At 45.1% G+C, this 18,157-nt stretch overlaps 1 long non-coding RNA gene across 1 annotated transcript; it reads right to left on the bottom strand.

Moving 5' to 3' along the window:
* Positions 1 to 4,730: 4,730 nt before the first annotated feature.
* LOC138368123 (uncharacterized) lies at positions 4,731 to 17,567 on the bottom strand. The gene is made up of 3 exons (XR_011229491.1): positions 17,464 to 17,567; positions 15,821 to 15,855; positions 4,731 to 4,840 (listed from the first exon to the last, which is right to left on the bottom strand). It is a non-coding gene; the product is annotated as an uncharacterized lncRNA (long non-coding RNA).
* Positions 17,568 to 18,157: the final 590 nt, after the last annotated feature.

Genomic DNA, 18,157 nt, shown 5'->3' with positions numbered 1-18,157 from the left:
ATGTTCACACTGTTGTCCCAGGAAGATGGTGACAGTATAGATGTTCACACTGTTGTCCCAGGAAGATCCTGACAGTGTTGATGTACACACTGTTGTCCCAGGAAGATGATGACAGTGTAGATGTACACACTGTTGTCCCAGGAAGATCATGACAGTGTAGATGTACACACTGTTGTCCCAGGAAGTTGATGACAGTGTAGATGTACACACTGTGGTCCCAGGAAGATGATGACAGTGTAGATGTTCACACTGTTGTCCCAGGAAGATCCTGACAGTGTTGATGTACACACTGTTGTCCCAGGAAGATGATGACAGTGTAGATGTTCACACTGTTGTCCCAGGAAGATCATGACAGTGTTGATGTACACACTGTTGTCCCAGGAAGATGATGACAGTGTAGATGTACACACTGTTGTCCCAGGAAGATGATGACAGTGTAGATGTACACACTGTTGTCCCAGGAAGATGATGACAGTGTAGATGTACACACTGTTGTCCCAGGAAGATGATGAAAGTGTAGATGTACACACTGTTGTCCCAGGAAGATGATGACAGTGTAGATGTACACACTGTTGTCCCAGGAAGATGATGACAGTGTAGATGTACACACTGTTGTCCCAGAAATATGATGACGGTGTAGATGTTCACACTGTTGTCCCAGGAAGATGGTGACAGTGTAGATGTACACACTGTTGTCCCAGGAAGATGGTGACAGTGTAGATGTACACACTGTTGTCCCAGGAAGATGATGACGGTGTAGATGTACACACTGTTGTCCCAGGAAGATGGTGACAGTGTAGATGTACACACTGTTGTCCCAGGAAGACCATGACAGTGTAGATGTACACACTGTTGTCCCAGGAAGATGATGACAGTGTAGATGTACACACTGTTGTCCCAGGAAGATGGTGACAGTGTAGATGTACACACTGTTGTCCCAGGAAGATGGTGACAGTGTAGATGTACACACTGTTGTCCCAGGAAGATGGTGACAGTGTAGATGTACACACTGTTGTCCCAGGAAGATCATGACAGTGTAGATGTACACACTGTTGTCCCAGGAAGATCATGACAGTGTAGATGTACACACTGTTGTCCCAGGAAGATGATGACAGTGTAGATGTACACACTGTTGTCCCAGGAAGATCATGACAGTGTAGATGTACACACTGTTGTCCCAGGAAGATGATGACAGTGTAGATGTACACACTGTTGTCCCAGGAAGATGGTGACAGTGTAGATGTACACACTGTTGTCCCAGGAAGATGATGACAGTGTAGATGTACACACTGTTGTCCCAGGAAGATGATAACAGTGTAGATGTACACACTGTTGTCCCAGGAAGATGATGACAGTGTAGATGTACACACTGTTGTCCCAGGAAGATGGTGACAGTGTAGATGTACACACTGTTGTCCCAGGAAGACCATGACAGTGTAGATGTACACACTGTTGTCCCAGGAAGATGATGACAGTGTAGATGTACACACTGTTGTCCCAGGAAGATGATGACAGTGTAGATGTACACACTGTTGTCCCAGGAAGATGGTGACAGTGTAGATGTACACACTGTTGTCCCAGGAAGATGATGACAGTGTAGATGTACACACTGTTGTCCCAGGAAGATGGTGACAGTGTAGATGTACACACTGTTGTCCCAGGAAGACCATGACAGTGTAGATGTACACACTGTTGTCCCAGGAAGATGATGACAGTGTAGATGTTCACACTGTTGTCCCAGGAAGATGATGACGGTGTAGATGTACACACTGTTGTCCCAGGAAGATGGTGACAGTGTAGATGTACACACTGTTGTCCCAGGAAGATGATGACAGTGTAGATGTACACACTGTTGTCCCAGGAAGATGGTGACAGTGTAGATGTACACACTGTTGTCCCAGGAAGATGATGACAGTGTAGATGTACACACTGTTGTCCCAGGAAGATGGTGACAGTGTAGATGTACACACTGTTGTCCCAGGAAGATGGTGACAGTGTAGATGTACACACTGTTGTCCCAGGAAGATGGTGACAGTGTAGATGGTCACTGTTTTTGGGAGCTATATAAACAAAATTTTAGTTTTTTGTTTTTATGCTTCATGTGGATGTTTGTATGTGTCATGTGGATGTTTGTATGTGTCATGTGGATGTTTGTATGTGTCATGTGGATGTTTGTATGTGTCATGTGGATGTTTGTATGTGTCATGTGGATGTTTGTATGTGTCATGTGGATGTTTGTATGTGTCATGTGGATGTTTGTATGTGTCATGTGGATGTTTGTATGTGTCATGTGGATGTTTGTATGTGTCATGTGGATGTTTGTATGTGTCATGTGGATGTTTGTATGTGTCATGTGGATGTTTGTATGTGTCATGTGGATGTTTGTATGTGTCATGTGGATGTTTGTATGTGTCATGTGGATGTTTGTATGTGTCATGTGGATGTTTGTATGTGTCATGTGGATGTTTGTATGTGTCATGTGGATGTTTGTATGTGTCATGTGGATGTTTGTATGTGTCATGTGGATGTTTGTATGTGTCATGTGGATATTTGTATGTGTCATGTGGATGTTTGTATGTGTCATGTGGATGTTTGTATGTGTCATGTGGATGTTTGTATGTGTCATGTGGATGTTTGTATGTGTCATGTGGATGTTTGTATGTGTCATGTGGATGTTTGTATGTGTCATGTGGATATATGTATGTGTCATGTGGATGTTTGTATGTGTCATGGGGTTGTTTGTATGTGTCATGTGGATGTTTGTATGTGTCATGTGGATGTTTGTATATGTCATGTGGATGTTTATATATGTCATGTGGATTGTATATGTTATATGGATGTCTGTTTGGATGCTTCTGTATATCATTCAGAGTGTATGAATCATGCGGAAGATTGTATATATCGTTCAAGTGGTGGGTACCATGTGGTGGCTGGTATGATTTATTCGAATATTGATATACATTGTTCACTGTATCGTAAGTATTTTAATGTTTATCATGAGAGTGTGATGTTTGCTGACGATCTTCATCATGTTGTGGTGTGTATACTGCATGGTGGTGATTGTATGGATCATGAGGGTGATTGTATGGACCATGTGTGTGATTGTATGGATCACATGGTAGTTTGTATGGATCTTGTGGGTGATTGTATGGATCATGTGGGTGATTGTATGGATCATGTGGGTGATTGTATGGATCATGTGGGTGATTGTATGGATCACATGGTAGTTTGTATGGATCTTGTGGGTGATTGTATGGATCAAGTGGGTATTTGTATGGATCATGTGGGGGATCATATGGGACATTTGGATGATTGTATGGATCATGTGGGTGTTTGTATGGATGATTGTATGGATCATGTGGGTGTTTGTATGGATGATTGTATGGATCATGTGGGTGATTGTATAGATCATGTGGGTATTTGTATGGATCATGCGGGTGATTGTATGGATCATGCGAGTGATTGTATGAATCATGTGGGTGATTGTATAGATCATGTGGTAGTTTGTATGGATGATTTGGTCTGTAACTATCATGTGTATTATTGTATACATGATCTTTGTACTGGTATGTATGATAAGGATTTTGTGAACGATATGGTTGCTGATCAGTATGACGTAATTCATATGTATCTTTTGGGTTGTATGTGTCATCCGGTTTGTATGTGTCATGCAAGTTGTATGTGTCATGTGAGTTGTATGTTTTATGTGGGTTATACGTGACATGTGAAGTGTGTGTATGATACGGAGTGTGTGTATGATATGGAGTGTGTGTATGATATGGAGTGTGTGGATGATATGGAGTGTGTGTATGGTATGGAGTATGTGGATGATACGGAGTGTGTGGATGATACAGAGTGTGTGTATGATACGGAGTGTGTGTATGATACGGAGTGTGTGTATGATACGGAGTGTGTGTATGATACGGAGTGTGCGTATGATACAGAGTGTGTGGATGATACGGAGTGTGTGTATGATACGGAGTGTGTGTATGATGCGGAGTGTATGAGTGATATGAACTATAGGTATGATTCTGGGTGTGTGTATGATATGGGGTATGTGTAAGATACGGAGTGTGTGTATGATACGGAGTGTGTGTATGATAAGGAGTGTATGAGTGATATGAACTATATGTATGATTCTGGGTGTTTGTATGATACAGGGTATGTGTATGATATGGGGTGTGGGTATTATACAGAGTGCGTGTATGATATGGGGAGTGTTTATGATACGGAGTCTGTGTATGATACGAACTATTTGTTTGATTCTGGGGGTGTTTATAATAAGGAGTGTGAGTATGATTTGGGATTTGTGTATGATAAGGAGTGTGTGTATGATACGGGGTATGTTTATGATACGAGGTGTGTGTATGCCGGGCAATATATTTTTGAGCAGTTACTTGAGGGAAGAGACTATCATGAGAAGGTGATGACCCGACGCCTTGTGGAGTCCTTGTCCTCCTTGGTGGCTCCACAGCTGGTGGCTCCACACCTGGTGGCCCCACAGCTGGTGGCTCCACAGCTGGTGGCCCCACACCTGGTGGCCCCACAGCTGGTGGCCCCACAGCTGGTGGCCCCACAGCTGGTGGCCCCACAGCTGGTGGCCCCACAGCTGGTGGCCCCACAGCTGGTGGCCCCACAGCTGGTGGCCCCACAGCTGGTGGCCCCACAGCTGGTGGCCCCACACCTGGTGGCCCCACACCGCTACGACTGAAGAAAGAGCCAGTAAGGGCGGTGCTGGGTGGAGTGGTGTTGCGGGATTTAATCCTGATGAAGGGTGTTGTGGTGGGTGGTCCTTGAGGGAGCTCGCTCTCTGCCGGCCTTAAGACAAGCAGGACTAGCCCTGTGGAGGAGGTAGTTTGTGTGAGTGCAACAACCTAAGACACTGCAGGTGGAGGAGGTAGTTTGTGTGAGTGCAACAACCTAAGACACTGCAGGTAGAGGAGGTAGTTTGCGTGAGTGCAACAACCTAAGACACTGCAGGTGGAGGAGGTAGTTTGTGTGAGTGCAACAACCTAAGACACTGCAGGTGGAGGAGGTAGTTTGTGTGAGTGCATCAACCTAAGACACTGCAGGTGGAGGAGGTAGTTTGCGTGAGTGCAACAACCTAAGACACTGCAGGTGGAGGAGGTAGTTTGTGTGAGTGCAACAACCTAAGACACTGCAGGTGGAGGAGGTAGTTTGTGTGAGTGCATCAACCTAAGACACTGCAGGTGGAGGAGGTAGTTTGCGTGAGTGCAACAACCTAAGACACTGCAGGTGGAGGAGGTAGTTTGTGTGAGTGCAACAACCTAAGACACTGCAGGTGGAGGAGGTAGTTTGTGTGAGTGCATCAACCTAAGACACTGCAGGTGGAGGTGGTAGTTTGTGTGAGTGCAACAACCTAAGACACTGCAGGTGGAGGAGGTAGTTTGCGTAAGTGCAACAACCTAAGACACTGATGGTGGAGGAGGTAGTTTGTGTGAGTGCAACAACCTAAGACACTGCAGGTGGAGGAGGTAGTTTGTGTGAGTGCAACAACCTAAGACTGCAGGTGGAGGTGGTAGTTTGTGTGAGTGCAACAACCTAACACACAGCATTTTCAGACTCTCTTCCATGACTCCTGCCATCAGTATTCTAGACATTATTCAGGGAAATTCACAGTACTTGATGAGAGAGCAAGCAATTGATTGGTTAATCTGCCTAATTATGAGAATTAGTGCCAGCTGTCAGCGTAGTGATAGCTGGGGTAACGTAAATTAACGTAAATTAACGTTTTGTAAATTACTTATATTAACGTAAATTGTTTTGCTGAAGTAGTGATTGCTCACAGTAGTCTCTTGCAACTGTTGCAAGATTAGAGGGGGCAGTAATGTGGTATACTTTTGTTGTTGCCAAACCGTGTGTCATTACTGTGAGGGTACAGTAATTACCGTGTTGCAGAAGCTGCAACCGTATGTGGGCTGTGCATTAATGTGTGACCTATGTAACCTGGGATTACTTTGTGCTTCTTTAAGTTGTGTTGAAGACTTAAGGATTCAGTGAGAGTTAAGGGGAATTAACTTTATAAGGGGTTGCACATTACTTAATGAGTGAGAGAGCTGTTAAGGGAAACAGTGCTGAGCTTGTTGAGATACGTTTCAGGTGCAATTAATTGTCTGTGGGAAAACTTATTGACTACTCTAGCTAATTGTGTAATTAGCATTCTCATCATGAATTCACATAGTGGGGAGGAACTGTCAGAGTCTGACAGTATTTGTGGTAACGTAATTTACTCGAGACTAATTACCTTTCTGGGGTATAGGAATTAGTAGTTCATGATAATTAGTGGAGTAATTAACGTCAAAGGTCTTGTGGACTCGGTAAAGCGAGGTCATTGAGCTAGCATAACTCGTTATATTAATCATATCCTGTCTGGTGACAGTGGCTTAAGATGCACTCATGTTAATTAGTGAGGTAATTAACACCTCGTCTGTGAATTCACAGTGTTTGATGAGACTTGCTTAGGCAGTGCGGAGTGAGACGTATTTATGTATAATTAATTATCGGTCCTGGTGACAATTAATTAATTGCTCGGGGTTAATTAGGGTAATTAACGCTCATTAACGTAAAAGTTTGACATAGACTGTTGAGAAGCTACCAAGATAGTGGTAAGCTTAGTTGACGTAACTCGACTGGGATTTAATTAGTTGTCCATTTGACATTAATTACGAATTACTCACTTAATACTTGAAAGGATTCAAGTGTGATGTAATTTAATAGACTTTGAGTTATTGTTAACAAGATGACTTATGTTAAGAGAGACAAGTGTTTGTGATTAACGTAAAGTACTTTGTTGCTGACTGTTGTAGACAGTCAATTAACGTAATTAATCACATAATCAATTTTGTAATTGATTAAGGTAATTTCTTTTGTTTATCGTTTGGTGACGGTGTAATGATCTGGGGCTCAGATCATTGGTTCTCCCTTCTCCCCTCTTTTCCCTCCCCTTCTCCCCTCCTTTCCTTCTCCCTCTCCCCTCCGTCCTTCTCCCCTCCCCTTGGCCGTCATTCGTCTCCTCCTCTTCCCCCCCCCCCTGTCGCCCATTTGTCAGGGTCAAGAGGTTGACCTGAGGGTAGGGTGGTCGTGGATACCTTGGCTTCTCCCACTCAATTCCCCACTCAGATGTTCCCCTCTCCACCCCCTCTCATCCCTCTCTGTCCCTCTCAGCAGCGGCCTTCCCCATACCAGGCAGAGTCAAATGTCCCTACTCCTATCTTAGAGGAGACAGGCTTGAACATAAATTATCAGTTTTGTAAACATTGCTCGCAGGTGCCTGGGCTCCATAGACGCGCCTTGTACCCCTTCTCTAGCTGGGGAGAGCTGACTCAATCTTCAGAAATTCATGTAGCTTTCCACGACAGATCAGTGAAGGTGATTGGCCTGAGATAAGGGCCAAGTCCTTATTGGCCCTAGAGAGCCAGACCGCAGGCCTACGTGTTAAATGGTTGGCCATTGCCAAAATAATGGGTGGAGCCCTGGGGCTGTAGTAGATGGTGGGAGGAGTAATCCTTCCCAGCAATAGGTTGGAAAAACTAAATTTCATTAGTGTGTCTTGGGAGTGTATTAGGAACAGGGCCGCAAGCCCGTATCCTCGGGGCTGAGGGCAGCCATCAACATCTTGGCCGTGGTGCGGGTATTTAAGGTATAGTGCACTTGAGTTTTGTGTCCTCGGTAAATATCCTTAACAGACATAATATTGTATATGGGGAAGATTACCCATCAGAAGTTTTAAATAAGATGAAAAATGCATGGAGAATTGCAGCTAGGGCTTCCAAGACAGCACGAGACCGCTATGCTCAGCATTATGACAAGAAGGTACGACCTCTTGAGTTGAAAGTCGGGAGTCTTGTGTTGAGAGTTAATGAGGCGGCTCCTGCCAATCAGAGTAGGAAACTTGCACCTAGATGGCGGGGCCCTTACCGGGTAATTGAAAGAAAAGGTCCGGTTAATTTTGTTATTAAAGGTATTTTTGAAGACCAAGTTGAGAGAACAATTCACATTAATAAATTAAAACCTTATCACGCGAGGGAGGAACTAGAGCTGCCTTCAGCAAGTCTAATTCCTGACCTGTCTAATGATCCAAGTGCTGAGTCAGATGATGAGGATGACCTCCTGTCAGATCTCATCAGTAGTGAAGTTCAATCTTGTCACCCTATGGTAACAAGGTCGCGAGCTGTACAGTAAATTGTTAATGATCTCCCCTAGTCAGGTTTAGTAATTTCATAATAATTATCCTGTAGAGGCACTGGTGTGTATTACTGAGGTACATGGCTCAGGTAGCATACTTGCCTTGCTCTGGGGTTTCCAACTTCCTATACCTCAGAGTAATATCCATGCTTCCGCCATTTGTTGTTGTCTGTCTTTCTCAGGTCTGATGGTACACCAGTTCCAGCCTCCCAGTCACACGTGAACCAAGGATCGAGATCAGCAGGTCTGGGGATGACCCACCTGGCTGATAAGATCGGGGTCTGAGGCACGTTACATAAAGTCCTCCCCCTTGTACCCGGTAACTCGTCAATTGGTTATCCGGAAGGGATGACTGGCGTACAGTCACCCGGCCGACACCTCACGTCACTAACGAGGTTGTCCCAGTCCAGCCATGCTGTCTTCACGGAGCAGAGTCCAGTCACCATCACAACCGTGGGCTAGCTGTCTCAAGATCACCAACCACGCCCACCAGCCGCGTAGTCAAGACTGCGAGAAAACCGGAAGTGGAAGACAAGAGGTCTACGAAGAAGAACGCTAATTAAAAGGACTTGTCAGCTCTTATCAAAACCTGCGGTTGCGTCGTCTGTGGAAACCAAGATGCAACGCGGTGGTCTCGGGTACGAACAGCACTACCCCTACAGAGTGCTCGCGGAATCGCCAGATGAGGTACAATCCTGTACCTCGGCCCAAGTTCAGCTACACGAGGGGTTGCACGGAAGGTGTACCGGCCCAGTAGTACCGGGATGACAAGTAAACGCCGGTAGATGACGTCGCCCAGGAGCTGAGGCAGGGCCCACCGGTCCTGTCACCATGCCATCCTCTTCAACGCCACTCGAACCTCACTACCAACGCGAGACATCGTGACACGTCGAAGTTGTGCTCTACTGTGGCAGCCATGGTTAACAACAGTCCATCAGGGCTGTTTGGGGAGCGATAGCAAGAAGTGAACCCGGGTTCCTGTTAGCGGGGTCCACCTGAGCTGACAGCCGCCAGCTGTCAGCTGTCACTCAAGTCAGGTGCGGGTAGTACGAGACCCCCGGTACTGTCCGTAGTTGGCCGGGGCCGGAAATGGAACTTCCAGACGACCAGGATCTTCAAGCAACATGAGGTAGTCGCCGGAATCTACAGCAACGAAATGTCAACAGGAACGAACGAGAGAAAATATTTATAGAAAAGTTTCATATAAAAATGAAGGCTATTAATATAGTAAACTGTGTTAACTCGGAACAGTTCAACTTTTAATTTTCCATCTGATAGTAAGCACCTATACACCTTCGGAAAGTTCTCTGGAACAGTATTAAATGTTGAAAACTAGAACTAGTGAAATCGAGAAATAAATCTAGAAAGTGAACATTAGACAATGACCCTGTCTCTAGATAAGTTGTATGAGTGAACTGGTTTGAGAACCATCTAGTAGGATCTCTAGAAACGTTGATCAGTGGGGAACTTTATCTAGATTTTTCTAGATCCTAGATACTGATAGTTATACATATATATTTTTTTTATTTTTTTTTTGTGGTTTACTGAACAATAAGGGTGTGGTACACAGTCTGACAAATGTGTTCACCCGCTGTGGTTGTGGACTTGAATATGAACTCTGGGATATTAGGAGTTTGAGGAACTTATATCCAGAGTGTTGTTGTTGGTTAAGGGACATGTCTGTGGACATTGATTTTTTTTAATAATAAAAATATTTCTGTGTCTTTTCTTTATATTTTAAGATTGGGATGCGCTGTGGTGGACAGTTGCCACAGGTGTGGAGTGGAACACTCGGTCCCTGAGAGGTAGTGTTCTTCTATGTTGATATAATTTTATAATTTTGTTAATTTTTTTAATGACATTGATTTTTTTTATTTTTAATGTTTTGTGTGATGTGTTTGATCTTTATTCCGGGTGGAATACTGGGATAGCTGAAGGCTATCAGCTGATTTTAGCTAGTTAGTAATTGTTAGGTTTGGATTTCTCCAGTTATTTGTTACTATATCAAGACAGGTATAGGATATTTTGTCTTCCAGGTAGTTGGAAGGGTACGGGGCTGCATCCAAGTGGACACCCAGGATTATAGGGACGGTCTCTGTCCTTATGTTTTATGTATTATTACTGTTGTGTTGATAGGTATAAATACATGCTGGGGCACACCTTTTGGGTGTGCCGTTATTGTTGTTGGAGTATTGTATGGAATTAGTTAGGATTAGATAATTTCTTTTGTTTTGAGGCATTGGTTTAATATAGTGTTGGGTTAAAAATGTTGTTTTTGGAGTTAATGGTTAGGGTAGGGCAGGATTTCTGGATAAGAAAAGTGTGTGTAACTTGCTTTACACACAAATTTCTTAATTTCCGAGGAGGGGGAGTTGTAATGATCTGGGGCTCAGATCATTGGTTCTCCCTTCTCCCCTCTTTTCCCTCCCCTTCTCCCCTCCTTTCCTTCTCCCTCTCCCCTCCGTCCTTCTCCCCTCCCCTTGGCCGTCATTCGTCTCCTCCTCTTCCCCCCCCCCCCCTGTCGCCCATTTGTCAGGGTCAAGAGGTTGACCTGAGGGTAGGGTGGTCGTGGATACCTTGGCTTCTCCCACTCAATTCCCCACTCAGATGTTCCCCTCTCCACCCCCTCTCATCCCTCTCTGTCCCTCTCAGCAGCGGCCTTCCCCATACCAGGCAGAGTCAAATGTCCCTACTCCTATCTTAGAGGAGACAGGCTTGAACATAAATTATCAGTTTTGTAAACATTGCTCGCAGGTGCCTGGGCTCCATAGACGCGCCTTGTACCCCTTCTCTAGCTGGGGAGAGCTGACTCAATCTTCAGAAATTCATGTAGCTTTCCACGACAGATCAGTGAAGGTGATTGGCCTGAGATAAGGGCCAAGTCCTTATTGGCCCTAGAGAGCCAGACCGCAGGCCTACATGTTAAATGGTTGGCCATTGCCAAAATAATGGGTGGAGCCCTGGGGCTGTAGTAGATGGTAGGAGGAGTAATCCTTCCCAGCAATAGGTTGGAAAAACTAAATTTCATTAGTGTGTCTTGGGAGTGTATTAGGAACAGGGCCGCAAGCCCGTATCCTCGGGGCTGAGGGCAGCCATCAACATCTTGGCCGTGGTGCGGGTATTTAAGGTATAGTGCACTTGAGTTTTGTGTCCTCGGTAAATATCCATTGTGCCTCTAGGGAAATAGAATAGGTGATGTGTTCAAATTGTCTTAATTTACATGTTTCATAAAATAAATTGTATAGCTTGTCCAGTGGTATTCACTTAACTCCCCTTTGATATATTTTGCTACTTTGTCATTTTTAGGTGTTGTATTGGAAGCCCCCATGTTCTCCTACTATTAATAGATACTAAAGTTGCCCTTGGATTCAAATAAGTAACGTAAATTACACAAACTAATTTTCCAAAATTTATTACTGAAATTCATATTACCCGGAGTCCCATGGTTACTGATTCCTTGCCTTCCTGGGGGATCGGTGATTGACACATTCAGGTATGGTTGGTCGGGAAGGTGGTGGCAGTGTAAATGTGTTTTGTTATTTGTTTTTTTAAACTAATAACCCTTGTCCTTGGTGTATCTTCCTCATTTAATATTCCTCTTACATACGTGGCAGTCTAGTGAGGGGTCATACTGGACTGTAACAGTGTTAAGCTGGGGTATTGAGTGAAGAGAGACAGGGATGTACAACAGAGAGCGTATATTACGATTATGAGAGATCACAAGATAACAGGATTAATACTGGGGAACATTGGGTTATTACAATAGAGGCCGCGGTTATTACGGCAGGGTAAGCGTTCATTACAACGGGAGTAAAGTAACTTGGGGATTACTGGAGAAGTGTCTCAGAATCACACCTTGCCTGACTTTGTTTACTGTTTACAGTTGCAACTTCTTGCAGGGAGTTGCAAAGAGTGTTCACATTAGGTTGTGATAGGGGGAGTCAGTGTGGGACTACCCGCCTAGTTACGTGGGTATCTCGCCTGGAGGGCTGGAGGACCCGTATGATTGTGATTATAGTATCTGTTCACCGTGAAGCCGTGACAATAGTGATTGCAAGCTTGCGTCACCAGTGGGCATCATTGTTCAGTTAGTTCATTTAGTCAGCCCGAAGTGTCAGCAAGATAGAGACTGCTGTCATTTCTTGAGGGGCTGTTGTATAGCTGTGTTGCAAGTGCCACTGGACAGACATTAACGTAACGAATCACTCACTGTGGTGTAAACTAGGCCTGTGAATTATTTGTTTGCAATATTGCGTCGTCAGTGGGCACACCTGTGTTCAGGTTAGTTCAGTATGCAGCCGCACAGCAATGGACCAGAGTTGTTGCTATTTAGCTGTTATAGTGCCACTTGATGGACATTAACGTAACGTAAACTAGATGTTGTAGTAGTTTCGTCTCTTGTAAATAAATTATTTTGTTATAGAAAACGATCTATGATGTCAACCCTTCAACCATTCTTTTCCAGCCATGTTCTGCTTTATACGATTGTTGCAATGTTGTCTTTTTTTCAAATGACGGCTGTTCTTGGGAAACTCGAATTCCAATTCATAGCACCACATCAAATACAAATATTTGATTGTGAGAAAACGTCGGTTAACCTTTAATGGTTTTAACGTTCTTTTTAACTAGGAGGAACCAGCGACCTAAGTGGACAGGTTTTCACCCTTGTGGTGGAAGCCTGGCGGTTTGCTCCAGCTTTTCCTTTTTCTATTGTCCTCCTGCTTAGAGTAGAAATATCTGCGGTGTGCTTGAGGTCCACCTCCTAGGGGAGGTAGGCGTAGAAAAAATCTCACAACCACTGCTTAGAGATATTATATCTTTAACTAAGCGCTAAAGACTAGTTCAGACGAAGGCACAGCTGCACCGAACTGATTCACACTCGCTTAGACAACCAGTTTTACAAGCAGAATAACACTGATTGTTAAGAACCAGAAAGTTAGACCGCCTCGCTGCATGGGAATCTGTTGCAGCTACTTAGTTACTGAACTTTAGCTGCCAGTAGCACAGTTAGACTGTTGCTATATGCTGCCACTCTCTAACCGCCTCACAGCTTACTACTGAGATTGTACAACGCACAATACTTTAAGTCTACACTTACCTGTCACTCTTCACATTCATGTGTGTGTGTGTGTGTGTGTGTGTGTGTGTGTGTGTGTGTGTGTGTGTGTGTGTGTGTGTGTGTACTCACCAAATTGTGCTCGAGGGGGTTGAGCTTCGGCTCTTTGGTCCGGCCTTTCAACAGTCAATCAACCGGTGTACAGATTCCCGAGCCTATTGGGTTCTATCATCCACATTTATAACTTTGTATGGAGTCTGCCTCCACCAAATCGGTGCCTAATGCATTCCTTCAGTTAACTAACCTGACGCTGAAAAAGTTCTTTCAAACGTCCCTGAGGCTCATTTGGCTACTAAGTATCATTAACTAAGTATTCACCTAGTTGTACTTGGTGGGTGTTGAGCTCTGACTCTTTCGGCCCGCTTCTCAACTGTCAATCAATAAAAAAATAATTTTCCACACACAAACACCCAGGAAGCAGCCGGTAAGAACTGTCTAACTCCAAGGTACCAATTTACTGCTAGGTATCAGGTGCAGCAGGTTGAAAGAAACTCTGGCCATTTGTTTCTGATTCTGCCGGGAATCGAACCCGAGCCATTAGGACTATGACCACTCAGCGCTATCCACTGTTATGAACCCCAGGTAGCCTAGTGAGGGAGGTCTGCCTTGTGAGAATTATTCACCACCTGACTGGAGGCAGGAGTCAGGGGAAGGAATTAAACTAAGCAGACGTCAGTAAATTATGACTGAAAAGATGCAAGAAGAAGACGAACATCTTATATAAATGAGGCAAGACGTCGATATTATGTTACGATATCAGTACCATCCTTTCATAGTAGTGATCCATTAGTGCATATCCATCCCTCCATGGTAATGATCCATTAGTGCATATCCATCCCTCCATGGTAGTGATCCATTAGTGCATATCCATCCTTCCATGGTAGTGAACCATTAGTGCATATCCATCCCTCCATAGTAATGATCCATTAGTGCATATCCATCCCTCCATGGTAGTGATCCATTAGTGCATATCCATCCTTCCATGGTAGTGATCCATTAGTGCATATCCATCCCTCCATGGTAGTGATTCATTAGTGCATATCCATCCTTCCATGGTAGTGAATCCTTCATTACAATCGCAACGTCTTCGTCACTGCACTCGCTCACGTCTGCGTCACTGCACTCACACATGTCTGCGTCACTGCACTCGCTCACGTCTGCGTCACTGCACTCGCTCACGTCTGCGTCACTGCACTCGCTCACGTATGCGTCACTGCATTCACACACGTCTGCGTCACTGCACTCGCACATGTCTGCGTCACTGCACTCGCTCACGTCTGCGTCACTGCACTCGAACACGTCTGCGTCACTGCACTCGTTCACGTCTGCTTCGCTACAGTTACGTACTAACTACATTCACAAATGAGCCCCTGACGCTGCTACAGTATTCAATCCTTCTGTCAGTTGTTTTGAGAAGTAAAGTAAAATGACAAGTGAATGATACTGATCATAGTGACTAATACAAGCCTCGCCCTTGGTCTGAGCCTGGCATAAAGAAGCATAAGGCGTCAGGTGAATGATACTGATCATAGTGACTAATACAAGCCTCGCCCTTGGTCTGAGCCTGGCATAAAGAAGCATAAGGCGTCAGGTGAATGATACTGATCATAGTGACTAATACAAGCCACGCCCTTGGTCTGAGCCTGGCATAAAGAAGCAAAAGGCGTCAGGTGAATGATACTGATCATAGTGACTAATACAAGCCTCGCCCTAGGTCTGAGCCTGGCATAAAGAAGCATAAGGCGTCAGGTGAATGATACTGATCATAGTGACTAATACAAGCCTCGCCCTTGGTCTGAGCCTGGCATAAAGAAGCATAAGGCGTCAGGTGAATGATACTGATCATAGTGACTAATACAAGCCTCGCCCTTGGTCTGAGCCTGGCATAAAGAAGCATAAGGCGTCAGGTGAATGATACTGATCATAGTGACTAATACAAGCCACGCCCTTGGTCTGAGCCTGGCATAAAGAAGCATAAGGCGTCAGGTGAATGATACTGATCATAGTGACTAATACAAGCCTCGCCCTTGGTCTGAGCCTGGCATAAAGAAGCATAAGGCGTCACATATCAGCGTGGACATGTTCAAGCCATGGGCCATGCCACTAGGAGAGGCGGTCCCACCCCAGTGATGACCATTATGAGGTCATGTAAGCAACTTCCGAGCACACATGAAATATTGACCGTCTACAGACAGCAACTGTCCAGGCATAAGTCCCCAAATGTTCAGCATTAACCAACAAATACTTATATTAATGAAGAAAACTAACTAAAAAGATAAAATAATAAAATATTTAGCATCAATTTAATCTATTTAAATTAATGAAGTTGTTGCATCTATTATATCTGGTATATAATTGTAAAGTGTCACAGTTTAAAATAAATTGAATATTTACCAATGAACAACTATTTAAACCGGATTTTTTTAAGGAAACCTGTGGAGTTACGGAAAATATATTTGGGCAACGAAGCCTCGTTATGTTTAACGAAATAATCCTTACCTATCACCACCCCGAGGACGGCCATTGTCAGCGATCTGAAAGACAATTAACCAATCAAATTTTCATAATTTATTTACCAAATATACAATTATTAACATTCAGGATTTATAGGGTCCATGTACACTGAGAAGAGTACACGGAGGGCCCCCTGTATATGGAGGGCCCCCCTGGCAAGGAAGAGTATATGGAGGGCCCCCTGGCAAGGAAGAGTACACGGAGGGTCCCCTGGCAAGGAAGAGTACATGGAGGGCCCCCTGGCAAGGAAGAGTACACGGAGGGTCCCCTGGCAAGGAAGAGTATATGGAGGGTCCCCTGGCAAGGAAGAGTACATGGAGGGTCCCCTGGCAAGGAAGAGTACACGGAGGGCCCCCCTGGCAAGGAAGAGTACACGGAGGGTCCCCCTGGCAAGTAGGAGTACATGGAGGGCCCCTTAACAAAAAAGAGTACATGGAGGGGGCCCCCTGGCAAGTTAGAGTACATGGAGGGCCCCTGGCAAGTAGGAGTACATGGAGGGCCCCCTAACAAAAAAGAGTACATGGAGGGGGCCCCCTGGCAAGTTAGAGTACATGGAGGGCCCCTGGCAAGTAAGAGTACATGGAGGGCCCCTGGCAAGTAAGAGTACATGGAGGGCCCCTGGCAAGTAAGAGTACATGGAGGGCCCCTGGCAATTATGAGTAGATGGAGGGCCCCTGGCAAGTAAGAGTACGTGGAGTGCCCCTGGCAAGTAAAAGTACATGGAGGGCCCCCTGACAAGTAAGAGTACATGGAGGACCCCTGGCAATTAAGAGTACATGGAGGGCCCCTGGCAAATTAAGAGTACATGGAGGGCCCCTGGCAAGTAAGAGTACATGGAGGGCCCCTGGCAATTATGAGTAGATGGAGGGCCCCTGGCAATTTAGAGTACATTGAGGCCCCCCTGGCAAGTAAAGGTACATGGAGGGCCCCTGGCAAGTAAAGGTACATGGAGGGCCCCTGGCAAGTAAAGGTACATGGAGGGCCCCTGGCAAGTAAGAGTACTTGCCAGGGGGTATTACTAGCTGGTATTAAGAACCAACACCACTGTGGAACTTAACCCTGTATTACTAGCTGGTATTAAGAACCTACACCACTGTGGAACTTAACCCTGTGTTACTAGCTGGTATTAAGAACCTACACCACTGTGGAACTTAACCCTGTGTTACTAGCTGGTATTAAGAACCAACACCACTGTGGAACTTAACCTTTGTGTTACCAGTTGGTATTAAGAACCTACACCACTGTGGAACTTAGCCTTTGTGTTAATGTCTGGTATTAAGAACCTACACAATTGTGGAACTTAACCTTTGTGTTAATGTCTGGTATCATCATATGCTGTTTAGCGAAGCATTAAAAAAATAGTTCAATAAAATCATGTTACACTGTTCTTTGTTCTGAATAATTTATTCTACAAAATTTAGCTATAAAAACTGTTCGGCCCAGATATTTCTACCAATATCTGTCGTCATTCTGTTGTGTCGATGTTCAGGGTTCAGCGATACCCCTCCCTCCTCCCCTCACCCCCAAACACCCACCCAGCAAGAAGGAGAGTACAAGGAGGCTGTGAGCCGCCCTCACCACCCACCACCCACCCCACCGCCAGCCTTCACTAGGCCCAAGCAACACACCTCTCTTGGTTGATCTTGTTGAAATATTGCCACGCAACTTCCGCTCCTGGCTCTCAAGACCTCCACTCCACACTCGGCAAGGTAACCGCTCGGCCCCAGCACTTCTGCAAGGGTTTCATCTCTATATTACTCTGTCAACTGTGCAAACTGAATCATTTAACATCGGGCCAACTCCACATAATTACCGCTTGCTATTGTGTCAGAAATGTATTCTTGAATAAATATTGATATTGTACCAAATATTTATACTGATTACCATGAATAATGTCATTGACTCACTATATAAATACTAAGGGGAAGTAATAGCATCAGGAGCTATGATAAATGTGATAGAGATAGCACACTTGGGGGGTACAACGAACCAGGGAGGGAGACGGTGGAGCTGTGACCTCGGCGAGAGTCCAGCATGGACTGAGGAAGGTAGCTCCTGCTGCCACTTATATAGCTCGGGAGTCACTGGTGAACCTTGGCACCCTCCCCCCCCCTCACATAACACAACAGTGACTCCTGGCAACCCCCACCCATAACACAACAGTGACCCCTGGCAACCCCCACCCATAACACAACGGTGACAGCTGGCAACCCTCCACCCATAACACAACAGTGACCCCTGGCAACCCCCACCCATAACAGAACGGTGACCCCTGGCAACCCTCCACCCATAACACAACAGTGACCCCTGGCAACCCCCCAC

Source organism: Procambarus clarkii, chromosome 24, assembly GCF_040958095.1.
Source record: "Procambarus clarkii isolate CNS0578487 chromosome 24, FALCON_Pclarkii_2.0, whole genome shotgun sequence".
NCBI classification, from domain to species: domain Eukaryota; kingdom Metazoa; phylum Arthropoda; class Malacostraca; order Decapoda; family Cambaridae; genus Procambarus; species Procambarus clarkii.
This window is presented reverse-complemented; position numbering and strand designations above follow the sequence as displayed.